This window comes from Lampetra planeri, chromosome 11 (genome assembly GCF_965212315.1).
Source record: "Lampetra planeri chromosome 11, kcLamPlan1.2.h2, whole genome shotgun sequence".
In the NCBI taxonomy this organism is placed as follows: Eukaryota; Metazoa; Chordata; class Hyperoartia; order Petromyzontiformes; family Petromyzontidae; genus Lampetra; species Lampetra planeri.
This window is the reverse complement of record NC_136117.1, coordinates 3,242,930-3,254,959: the sequence shown is the minus strand read 5'-3', so window position 1 is coordinate 3,254,959 and position 12,030 is coordinate 3,242,930. Positions and strand designations below refer to the sequence as shown.

General features: G+C 47.7%; 1 long non-coding RNA gene across 1 annotated transcript; it reads left to right on the top strand.

The window, feature by feature from the left end:
- The first annotated feature begins 439 nt into the window (after positions 1-439).
- LOC144721417 (uncharacterized) lies at positions 440-9,765 on the top strand. The gene is made up of 3 exons (XR_013585905.1): positions 440-692; positions 2,101-2,183; positions 8,044-9,765. It is a non-coding gene; the product is annotated as an uncharacterized LOC144721417 (long non-coding RNA).
- The last annotated feature ends 2,265 nt before the right edge of the window (positions 9,766-12,030 follow it).

The following is a 12,030-nucleotide window of genomic DNA, read 5'->3' as shown; positions in this document are numbered from 1 at the left end:
TATGTTAGTCCTGTTAGACCTCTCCGTGGCGTTTGATACACCATACCATGCTTTTTTATTACACAGGGATAAATGCAGCTATGCCCTTGTCGTTTCCCCTTGCAAGTACCCGGCCTCGTCAGCCATGTCTGGGGAAACCAAAGCTGCAGCTAGCTGGCCGAATTGTCAAGATACCAGCCAACACGTGGCTACAGTTACACCTCCCGTCCAGGGCTCAGTTCTCCAGGGCTGTAGGGCCAGTGCTCCGTTTTGTTCTTCAGCTCAATGTCGAAGGACAATCCTGCGGCTGAACACGACGTCATGCATCATTTAGCCACATCCCACAATATCGACGTCGTCTGTTTACAGGAGACACCATATGTCAGATGACCAGGCGGAACGTTGCAAGATAGCTGGATTATGACCTTGTTTGTTACTTTCTTCACCCAGAATATGGCCGTGCAAGAAAGGAATGGTGGGCTGAGACCACCCTCCCCCTCTTCCTCCGGGTCATCAAGGACAGATGAGTGGGCAGGCGTACGTGTATGTCTTCGGAACGGAATCGGAAGAAAAACTAGAATAAAATAACTTTATCGGTACGTCTTCAGGTCGGAAGACGTACCGAGGCTCCCACAAGGCCATGCCGGAGGGCGTGTGGCACAGTTTGGCGCCAGCTATCATGAAGTGTGGTCGTGTCGCTACAGTTTTCTGTGGTAAGTACAGTACAATGTCCGCTTGCACGTTCCGGGATTCAATGATGAATGGGACCCACCCTGCAACTTGCAGGCATCTCGGAATGGGAAAGGGTGTATGTGAATGCGGTTGCGATGCGACATGGTTTATGCACTGCGAGAATTACAGTACAGTACAAATAATGTATACATAAATTCTGCGGTTGGCAAGCCTGCGGTTGGCGAGGGATTTCTGTTTTAATCAGCAAAACTGCAATGATGCAGCATGAAAGAGCCATGCTTCGACTCATGCTGGCTTGCGTGCTCATGAGCAGTTAGGCTTGGCTAGGCTAGACTGGGCCACACAGGGGTCATGGTTTCTGACTTTTGAGCATGGGCTCCTCTGATAGGAAAGCGACTTTGTATATTCAGGAAACAATGTGTTTTATCAGCAATGACTCACGGCCTGCTCCCTCAGACATTACACTAGCCAACCCAAATAGTCCAGCTCTTGATTTATCCCAGGGTTGGTTTGGACAGCATGGACATGGCTGGCGTGATTGGCTCCCAAGTCCAACATTTACCCCGTCGATGCCGCAGATTGAACTCTCATCTCGCAATCCTGATAATGTGCTAATGGAATATTATCAAATGAGTGTGCGGCACTTGGTAAGGACATTTTGGACAGACAGCTGCCACACAGGCAACTGCTTATCAACAGGCCACATTGTGCTGATGCTATGGCCCAAATAATGCATTTTTACTATTATTAAGCCTTGCACTATCCTATACTTTATTTCAATTTAAGTTGAATCATGTTCTCTTTGTTTAATGTACAATTAATGACATTATTTTATTTTAGCAAGACGCCCATCCAAATGTGATAAACATTACGTCATGTAAACGAATTATATAATAATAACAATAATAATGGACAGTTTTTTTGGCATTCCACCAACTGCATGGTGGTCTCTCAAAGCTATACGTCGATCGTGGGAGTTGTTTTGCCATACTTCACCATGCTGGTCAGTGCGGGTTCTTGAAAAGTTAGTGATCAATTTATCAGTTCGGATGTCGGTGCTCTCTCACCGCGACTGATGTCAGCCATGGCCAGGCGTTGGACTCACGTGGCCATGGCTCACAGTAAAATGCACAAGCCGCTGTGCTGCCACCACACAGAAAAATAAATCGAGCGTCGACCCAAACCACATTCGCTGATGGACATTCGGCGCCTGCGGACACTGGTGGACTGTGTCAATACGGCTCTCGGTCGGTTTTCTACAAATTGAAGCGTGCTAAACAGGCCGATATCATACAGTACGGTACTTGAGAATCCTAATTAATTATTACGGGCGGCTGCTGCCTAGATTCGACCCCAGGCCACTCCGCGGTGCTGGCTCACTGCTCTTGCCCCTCGATCACCTCCACTTATCTTCCGATTCTGCGACAGGTGCACTGCCCAATGGACATCTGGATGGATGTTGCTCGAGCTTATAGACGGGGAAAGATCTACTCGTGGAGAACACAAACATGGTAAACTATTATTCCATGACTGCGGGTTCACAGTCAAACGGTAGAAAAGTCAAGGTGCGGCCCTGCAATGGCTTCTTTATGTCACTGCTGGCAGAAGGGCCTCCAACTCACTCGAGGGAGCTCTAGAGAGCCCCGTTCCTGGCGTGGCAATTTCTGGTCTACTCTTCTACATTGCCCAGGTTTCTTTGAGGAGGTGGAAGTACCCACACTTTACCATTGTTTCACCCTGCTGCCGCCGGGAGATTGAACCGGCGACCTCTGCATTGCAATTCCAGTAATGGCAACTGTAAGACCGTGGCAGCGTCCAGACATAATGGTAGGTGGAGTCGAATAAGAACCTCATTCGTTTAGACTTGAGCGAGGGGATAGAGTCCGCATTGACAATTGTTAATGGAAAGTATTTCAAGACAATGCATTGAATAGAGGATAAATTTTACCCTCCCATCACCGGGAGTGCTGAGAGTAGACCGTAGTTGCAGAGGCAAACGGCACGCAGAGAGGAGATGAGATGAGAAAGGAAGGCAGAGACAATCCAGCGGGGGTGACCTTAACACCTTTATTCCATGTGTTGGAAGCCAAATGTCACAAATTGACATCATACCAGCACCATAGGGACATGTAGAGATAGTGTTGTTAGCAGTGACTAATTGTTGTGCTTCATGATGGCTCCCACCAATAACGGAGCTTCCGACAATTAGTGGGCGGGCGGCTTCGTCAGCGGCATGGCCACTCCGGTGAAGGGCGACCATCGGGGATCTGGGGTGCGAGTCGGCGAGAGTCCACACGCCCCACCACAGATTCTGCACACCTGTGAAAAAGAGCTTCATAGCTCATCGGATTCCTCCAATATATATAAATATTCTGATGAGATTCGCAGCCCCGCCCGTGCGCGTGCTTGACGTCGCGTGGCCCAGCGATGTCATGCTCGCTGCTCTCTGCAGAGAAGGAAGTCCAACTCCAGCAGAGCCGCCCTGGTTAATGCATGCGATGTGCATTGACTGTGAATATGTGTCGTCTACTTTACAGCTGGACGCTGACCGTTTCGTTATGTGACGTCGTCGAAGAATAAGTGTAGGCTACTGCACGCCAGTGACATGGTTCCAAATTGTGGGAAATTTGAAATTGGCAAACGCAGAGCAATCGTCTCAAGAAAGAGAGATTTGAGACTCAGTGATGCTGCCCTGGGTAAACAAACGTCGAGAAAGCAACAACTCAGCAGCCCTGTGAGCTGCTCCCTCGACTCTTGCTCACCCTGCTCCATGGCACCTCAGAGCCCCCCCACCCTCTCCACGAAGTATAAACTAAAAAAAAACATTTTTTTTCATTTTAGTAGGTAAGGCCCACCGAGCTATATCCAGTATCTCTTTTTCATAAGCGACCTGACCACAAATGACAATTGTTTTTTCCACGTGGAAATGTGTAGCAAGCCAATACTCTAAACGCGTATTGATTCTCAATGTGGAGGAAAACCCAACCAAAACCAAAATCCGCGCGACCATGAGGAGAGAGAACATACACACTCCAAATATACAGCAGGCGTCAGGGTTGGGATCGAACCCACGACATCCTGCACACTAGGCGAGGGAATTAACATCTCGCCACCATGGCGCCGAGTGTTCCTGCCCCCAGCCCCGCTGCACCTTCATTGGTACCACCGGCGAGGGCACTCGAGTATCACGTGCAGGGTCAGCCATGATGTCATCGTGTCACTGCCACACGTGTCACGTCCAATCCCCACGTGTCACTGGCTGCAGGTATCGTGCGGAAGGGCTGTGAAATGCGATTGGCTGCTGCAGATGAAGGCTTGCGAATCTGATGGTCTTCAGTAGACAATCAATTAGGACCTGATGAAGGATGTAGAGCTAAATGTCAGACATCGCGCTGAAAAACACGCAGTACAAACTGCAGACGCAGTGGAGAGCCAGCCAGGACGAACTTGTAATTTGCTGGGATCCGAATCGCACCCTCATTTTTCCCTGCTCAGACAAGCCCGGAGCGTTGTTAATCTCCATTAGCAATCCCATATCACTGTGGCTGGGGCCATTCTTTTCATAGGACACTCACCGCTGAATGTAAATAAAGCAGTAGTACTAATTTCATTGATCTCGGTTTGGTGATAGACTGAGTCGACTCCCCACTCGGATTTTAATTCACCGGCTCTTGAGTCGAGAGATCGAACTGCAGCACCACAATGGATGGATCCACGATTAATTTGGAAGAAACTGGAGGGGAGAAACGAGGTCACATTTAACAGCATCTGGCAGCGCTATTCTGAAATCATCTGAACTTCAGAGGTGAGGGATTTGGAGATCCAAGTTCAAATCATGTGGAAATTATAATATCGCAGGTTGCTGCCAAAAGTTAATATTGGATGCAGGCCATGAACACGAATGTCAATTTATACAGCTATGCAAAAGCAATGGATTCTGCGAGGGATAATGGGATTCCAGACTCAATCACACACTGTGTCAACACGTGCTTTCTAGGGTCAAACACCTTTTTTGCATTCTGCACTATGGCCGTGTGTTGGTGGATCGAGCTAAAATAGAGGCATCACCTGCAGGGAACGACCTTAGCTCGAATAGGTAGTAGGTAGAGAAGGTAGATCACTAAAAGTGGGAGGAGTTAGAGAAGGTAGATCACTAAAAGTGGGAGGAGCTAGAAAAGGTAGATCACTAAAAGAAGGAGGAGCTAGAGAAGATAGATCACTAAAAGGGGGAGGAGCTAGAGAAGGTAGATCACTAAAAGGGGGAGGAGCTAGAGAAGGTAGATCACTAAAAGAGGGAGGAGCTAGAGAAGATAGATCACTAAAAGGGGGAGGAGCTAGAGAAGTCAGATCACTAAAAGGGGGAGGAGCTAGAGAAGGTAGATCACTAAAAGGGGGAGGAGCTAGAGAAGGTAGATTACTAAAAGGGGGAGGAGCTAGAGAAGGTAGATCACTAAAAGGGGGAGGAGCTAGAGAAGGTAGATCACTAAAAGAGGGAGGAGCTAGAGAAGGTAGATTACTAAAAGGGGGAGGAGCTAGAGAAGGTAGATCACTAAAAGGGGGAGGAGCTAGAGAAGGTAGATCACTAAAAGGGGGAGGAGCTAGAGAAGGTAGATCACTAAAAGGGGGAGGAGCTAGAGAAGGTAGATCACTAAAAGTGGGAGGAGCTAGAGAAGGTAGATCACTAAAAGGGGGAGGAGCTAGAGAAGGTAGATCACTAAAAGGGAGAGGAGCTAGAGAAGGTAGATCACTAAAAGGGGGAGGAGCTAGAGAAGGTAGATCACTAAAAGGAGGAGGAGCTAGAGTGGGTAGATCACTAAAAGGGGGAGGAACTAGAGAAGGTAGATCACTAAAAGGGGGAGGAGCTAGAGAAGGTAGATCTCTAATGGTGGGAGTAGTTAGAGAAGCTATCTGCTGAGTTCCAGTGGTATCGGTGTGTTTCCGTGTGGGTTTTTTTTGATGGGTACTCCATCAAAATACAAACAGCCCACCCTCGACATAAAGTCACCACATGTCTCAAAGGATGGCCACATCTGTAAAGCTTTCTGTGCTGTTGTATATTTTTACAATATAGTTACCATACATAATGATGACTTGGAGCCAACGTGTATTATTATATCAAGCAGCGACGTTTTTCATGCAGAGCGAAAATGCTTGGTGGCGGTGGTGGCGGCGGCGGTGGCGGTAGCGGTTGTGGGGGTGGCGGCAGCGGTGGTGGTGGCGGTGGTGGGCCCACTGACGTACGATGCGGACCTTGGCTGACGGAGGGGAAAAACACGTGGACAACTTCGAGAAGACATCGGTGTCGCTTGCTCACGGCTTACGATGGCAACCAACCCAAAAGCGGTCTCCTCGGCTGGCAAAACAGCGGGGAGTTGAATCCATTCACCCCGAGCGCGCGCGAGTTTAATATTAACGAGGCATGTGTTTGTCGTTTGCCTTCGGTTAACCTACCAACCTCTCAGGGCTCCAGCCAACTGAGAGAAAACTGGCGCCCGCGTGCGACAACACCCTATCACGTTCTGGACTATGTCACTAAACTTCTAAAATAACTCGGGCCCTTGTTATTTATCAAATCGTGCCCTTGTTTTGTCAATTTACGCACCAAAAAAAAAAAGCCCCGCAAATTTTCGCTGACGGTAATACGCAAGCACGGGCGCACGTAACCAAAGACAAAGACCCCCCGTGTAGCCTGTAACAGACCGTTGGGGCAAGTGCTGTTAGCGAGCACCTATGAAGGCCGGCACGGCACACAAGGCGGTGGGTGGCCAGCACCACGCCCGGTACTCATTTGAGGCTGAGTCGACCTAGCGGGGGCCCATGACCAGTTCAGATAATCGCCGGGTTCGTAGCGCAGACCGCTACCCGCTACACTACCGCTTGCGCACGCGCACGTAACCACACACAAACACGCAAGCGATGTGCGCAAACAGATTTACCCAAAACGTGGGATCGCCCTTGCTCGGTTAACTGGTTTCATGTTCCGTAGCCAATGTCACTCATTGCCATACGGCGGCACCAAGTGTGACGTTCCCACTCGTAAGCATCGCGTTTGCGTGTTTTTGCAGAGCGTTGTTTTCTCTCCGCTAACACAATACCATTGCGAGCGCGATCACTACTTTTTTTTCCCGTACGGCCTGCGTTATAGAAATTTGAAACCCACATTGCGTAACGTATTTCGCAGAGTTTTTGTTGCCGTCTTGTCATGGACTCATTGCTGACGGGGGGGGGGGGGGACCAGAATGACTCCCCGATTGATGAGAGAGCCAGACACCAAATCAAAATTTGTCCCAAATGCATGTACACACAGTTTGTTGAACTTCTTTCGCACCGTATGTAGCCAGCCATGCTAATGGGAGCTGCGGGCTTATCGTGAATGCGGTATTGTAATTGCAGAAACATCCAATTTTGCCAAAAATGCAGCGTTTTGTTCTCAATGGTGGGATGCAGCAGACTGTTAAATTGCAAGAAGGTGGGAGAGATAGCAGCGGCTTTGGACGGGGGTTGTGGGGTGAGTTCATCCAGCAGTGGATTGATCAGGGATGCTGTTGTGATGGATGTAGCAGACTGATTATATAAACAATGTACCCAGCTAGGTGGTGTCTGGTCAAAGTGCTGGACTCAGAAGATGTACCTCGTCAGAGGTCAACTTAGACGATCATTTCTATGGGGTCAATAAATTAATCATCATATTGCGGGGAGTCTAAATTCAACGAAACTTTTTATTTGACCAGGTAAGGCCCACTGTGCTACATAGCTCTTTTTCAGAAGCAACCTGGCCACAAATTATAGCTAAAAAAAGTGGCTTATCATGTGGAAATGTATAGTGGCCAAATATTAGAAACTTATGTTTCTCAACGTGGAGGGAAAAATTCCACGCAAACCACGGGGATAACTTACAAACTCCAAATATACAGCAGCAGGCGTCAGGGTCGTGGATCGACCCCACGACCTCCTGTATAGCAGGCGAGGTCGTTAACATCTCACCACCGCAGCGCCCCCCAACTCTTCCAAAGCAGTGTTTGCACAGTGTCCTGACTGTCTCGACTGTGAGAATGTGGAATTTCCACCACTGGCTCAGGACAGCATAGTTATGCAAATGAGCATTGCCACATGCCCCTTGGAGCATGGATACCTTTTTTTCAGTTGTGCCGTGTTGTGAAATCCGTTTTAAGTTAGCGATTACTCATCCGAACCAATGAGTAATTACTTGGAGCTTTGAATGTCTTTTTGAAGAGTTATTTCAGGTGCTGACGACGTTTTTTTTCATCCGTTCTGCGATCGCTTCGAATTCATGTGAACATTTCAGTTTTACAGCGTAACTGACTGCATGCTACTGTATTCAACGCGGCCTTCGATTTGTTTTCCGTCCAGGAGGTGTCGCTAGAGAACAGGACATGCACCTTTGAAGTCCTCATCACTGCTGCCCCGAGATTAACCGGTTCGCCCGGCGTTCTTCACTGATGATCAGAGGGGGTCACCTTCGCCGAAGAGACATCATCAGCATTCCGTGTCAACCCAAACGGGTTACCCCGTATTCTGGTCCAGCGACTTTGAGTTTTCAGGTCCATACGGCGTACAGCCGTTTCAATACGGGCAAAAAAATGTGTTTCTCCGTCGTGATGGGACTTTGTAGGATAAACCTTGAGATTTATAAGGGACCGGGGTGACCAATAAGGTCTGAATCAGTCTGTAATAAGGTAGGGCACTGTTAAGGAGTTGACAGGTAGGCGTCAGTGTGAGAGCCACCACACATTTAAAACCATTGTTGGGGTTGTGAGAGCAGCACGATGACGACGATGATGATGGGGTGGTGTTTTCACATTTGTGTATTTTTTGTCCGGGGGCCGCACGCCACAGGGGCCTCACTAAAGGCCACCGGGGAGGAAAGATGCTGACGTTTGAACGGACTAGACTTCTGCAGCAAATGTTTAGTGCTGATTACATACCAATTACATAAGATTAAACAGTTGCATGGTGAGTGCTTAAACTAATTCGCATCTCATAAAGAAAGTGTGCGTTTCCATGCAACACATTTGTTTATATTCTAAGGGTCGCAGGTCAGAGGCCACACGAAAGGCTTCCAGGGACCGCCAGTGGCCCACGGGCCTTGCGATGAAGAACAACACTGGGTTAGGGTGCACCCTTGCCACTGGCAATGGCGATTTGTGGACCCACTCGCAGTTCATGACGGGAGCCACCACTGAAACTGATTTGTCCAATTTGGCGCCGACCACCCAGGCCTAGTTTATGACCCCAGACTTGAAAATTGTAAAAAGCAAAAGCAACGCTTTAAGGTGGTAAAGGTCCGGCCCTGACATCTCACATCTCACATGCACTCCGCTACTTTGGGCCACGTTGTCTTCGAGGAAAGTGTGAGCACCCACACTTTATCCCACCACCTGCCGATAACGAATGGCCGTGTTATCCATTCATACCGTTGGGTGGGACCGAGGTGCAGTAATTTAATCTCGGCCGGTGCTTTCCGACTTCCGGGCCAGGAGGTCGAACTGATGAATCTCTGGGGTGCCAGGACCAATCGAGTGCGGCAGCATCGCCTTGTACAGAAGGATTTTGGAACATCGCGTCGTAATAAGTAATAAATAATATATAATACAGCGTAAATCACAGTCCGTGATAACACGGGAGATGGGTACGCAGGCCGAACAAAGACTGAGGCGCGTGGGTAGCATCTAGAAGCATCCAGCAGCATCCCAATCCCTTGTGTGATGCTACGCCGAGGCAGCCTCACAACCGCTTATTCTTACCTCGCGGGACGTAGTTTTGTTCACTCGATCGAGTTATATCCAATTCGCATCCGCGTTATAAAAGACGTGTTCGCTAATACATTCATCGCGTTATATCCAATTCGCGTTATGAAAATAGCACACGTTATAGAACGGACTGTACTTAGTTTAGAACCACAGTCGCATGGAAACGCATACTTTCTTTTACGAGACACGGAATAGTTTAATCCCTTATCGATGCACTGTTTAATCATATGTAATAAGCATTCCATGTAATCAGCATCTTTTCCTCACAGTGACAGTGAGAGAAAAAAAAGTTCGTATTTTAAAAATAAAAGTTATGCTTGAACACTCTTGACAAGAAGATTAAGTCTGTTTTTACGTCACAGTGAATGTTTGTATGTACAGTATGTTGAACTTCTTTCGCACCATACGTAGCCAACCGTGCTAATCGGAGGTGCAAGTGCTGTTAGTGAGCACCTATGAAGGAGGCCGGAACGCCACGCAAGGGGGGTGGGTGGCCGGCACCACGCCCGGCCACTTTTGTCTCCCTCGTGGCAATGTTTACACACCACACCAGGTACTTATTTGAGGCTGAGACTACCTAGGGGGAGGCCCAGGACCGGGACCGGTTCAGATAATGGTCACTGCTGTTGGTCGCGAGCGGGAATCTAACTCGGGTGAACCGGATTCACAGCACAGCGTGTTAACCGCTACACTACCGCTCCCCACTGGTTGACTGTGGGAGGTTCATAATCGCCGTGGAGAGCGGCACTCTCCTGCGCTGTTGGGATCCTGAGGTCATCAATGGGATCCAATAGGAGGAGCATGAGCTCAAGTGGCACGTGCCCTGGTTGTTGTTTTTATTCCCCCCGCCCAGGACGTCCTGTTTTTGAAGCAGCTGTCAGTAAGTCTTCCCGGGACGTCAAGAGTCCCAGTTTTTTGTCAGTTACGGAACGATGCACCCCTCAAGACAATGCATTTGCATACAGTTCTGCCCTCTTCCGATGCTCTTGGGCGCATCATATGTCCACGATTTTGTACCAGAAGTGACAATCCTAGCAGCCGCCCATGAATACACCCGATTTTTGGTGCAGTGAGTTTTCAGGTTTCAATTCAGTTACAAATTACTTCAAAATGTTTGCTTTACCTTTTTTACTCAAGTTACCTTCAGTTTAATTTTATTTTTCACATGTAGGCTTTTACAACCAATATTGTGATTCATAATTAGTTTTTTGTTGGGTGAAGTCAATCCCGTATGTATAATATTACACAATTGTTTTACTATAATAACCCTCCACCGCCCGACAGAGCCAAACAAATGATGTTGTCACGTGGACAAATACGCCAATTGATTTGTTTTTGTATTATTCAGCAAACGGGAATGTTGTAAAGCAAGTAAAACCCTTTGGTAATGTCGTGCAACCTTTCGCTGGGGATTACATCCAGCATCATCAAGCGTTGACGAGAGCTCGAGATCTCGCTCTGCGCGAGACTTTATCCGAAAAGAAAACCAATTAATTGGCATATTTGCCCACGTGATCGGCTCTAGTTGGTGGCGGAGGGTTATAGTTAAATAGAATGGCACTACAATATATACCTACACGACCTCGCCCAGAAATGAACAAGTTATTAATAAACGTAAGTTTGGCTTTTCTTCCTCTCTGGTTTTAAACAATCTGTGTGGTCAACCACGTGCAGAGCTTTAAGAAGCACTGTCTCGTGTTAGGCAAGAGAGGAAATTTAACGTTACTCCAAAAGTCGTTATTTGTTCATAATAGAGGTTTTCTGGGTTAGATCGCGTAAATATAAATGCGTCGTTAAACCCGCCACCACCCGACGCAGCCAATTAACAAGGTTTGTCACGTAAACAAAACATGCCAATTAGTTACTAGTTCAGCACACCGGTGTGTTGGAGAGTAAACCCACAACAATTCGAGTACGGTGACGATTTGCCGGTGATTATCCCATCAGGCGACAGCCATATTTGTGGAGAAATCCTCCTGTTTCGATCTTAAATAGTATTAACAAGAGCTACGATCTCACCCCATCGTTCTTTGTTGTCACCTTCTAAGGTTGCTTTCCGATGTGATTGCGATCATCTCGTTGCTGTGGGCATTTTCAGAACATGTTATTCATCGCTTGACGTAACACCCCGTAGGACATTTGGCATGTTATTATTACACAACAAGGGGAATCTTTTCGAGGCGTGAAATTCACAGTGCCAGACTCTACCGACAGCAAGTCATAAAGTGTGTAAATAAACGTCAGAGCAAAAAAATCTGTAGTGAGTTCGTATAATTGTTTTGTAAACCTAGAACGTTGCTAGACAAGAAAGTTGTTCAATACGATTGACTTTTCTGCTCACATAAATCTGAGATTACCTTCAGATTTTGGGTGCCACGGTGGCGAAATTTTAACTTCTTCGCCTGGTATGTAGGAGGTTGTGGGTTCGATCCTGACCCCGATGCCTGAATATTTGGAGTTTGCATGTTTCTCACTGCAGTCGTGTGGATTTTTATTCGGGTCCTCCAGTCTTTCCTTCCACATTTACGATCGTGCGTTTGGAGTGTTTTGTTGCTATAAAATTCCACATGATAAGCCACTTCGTTGA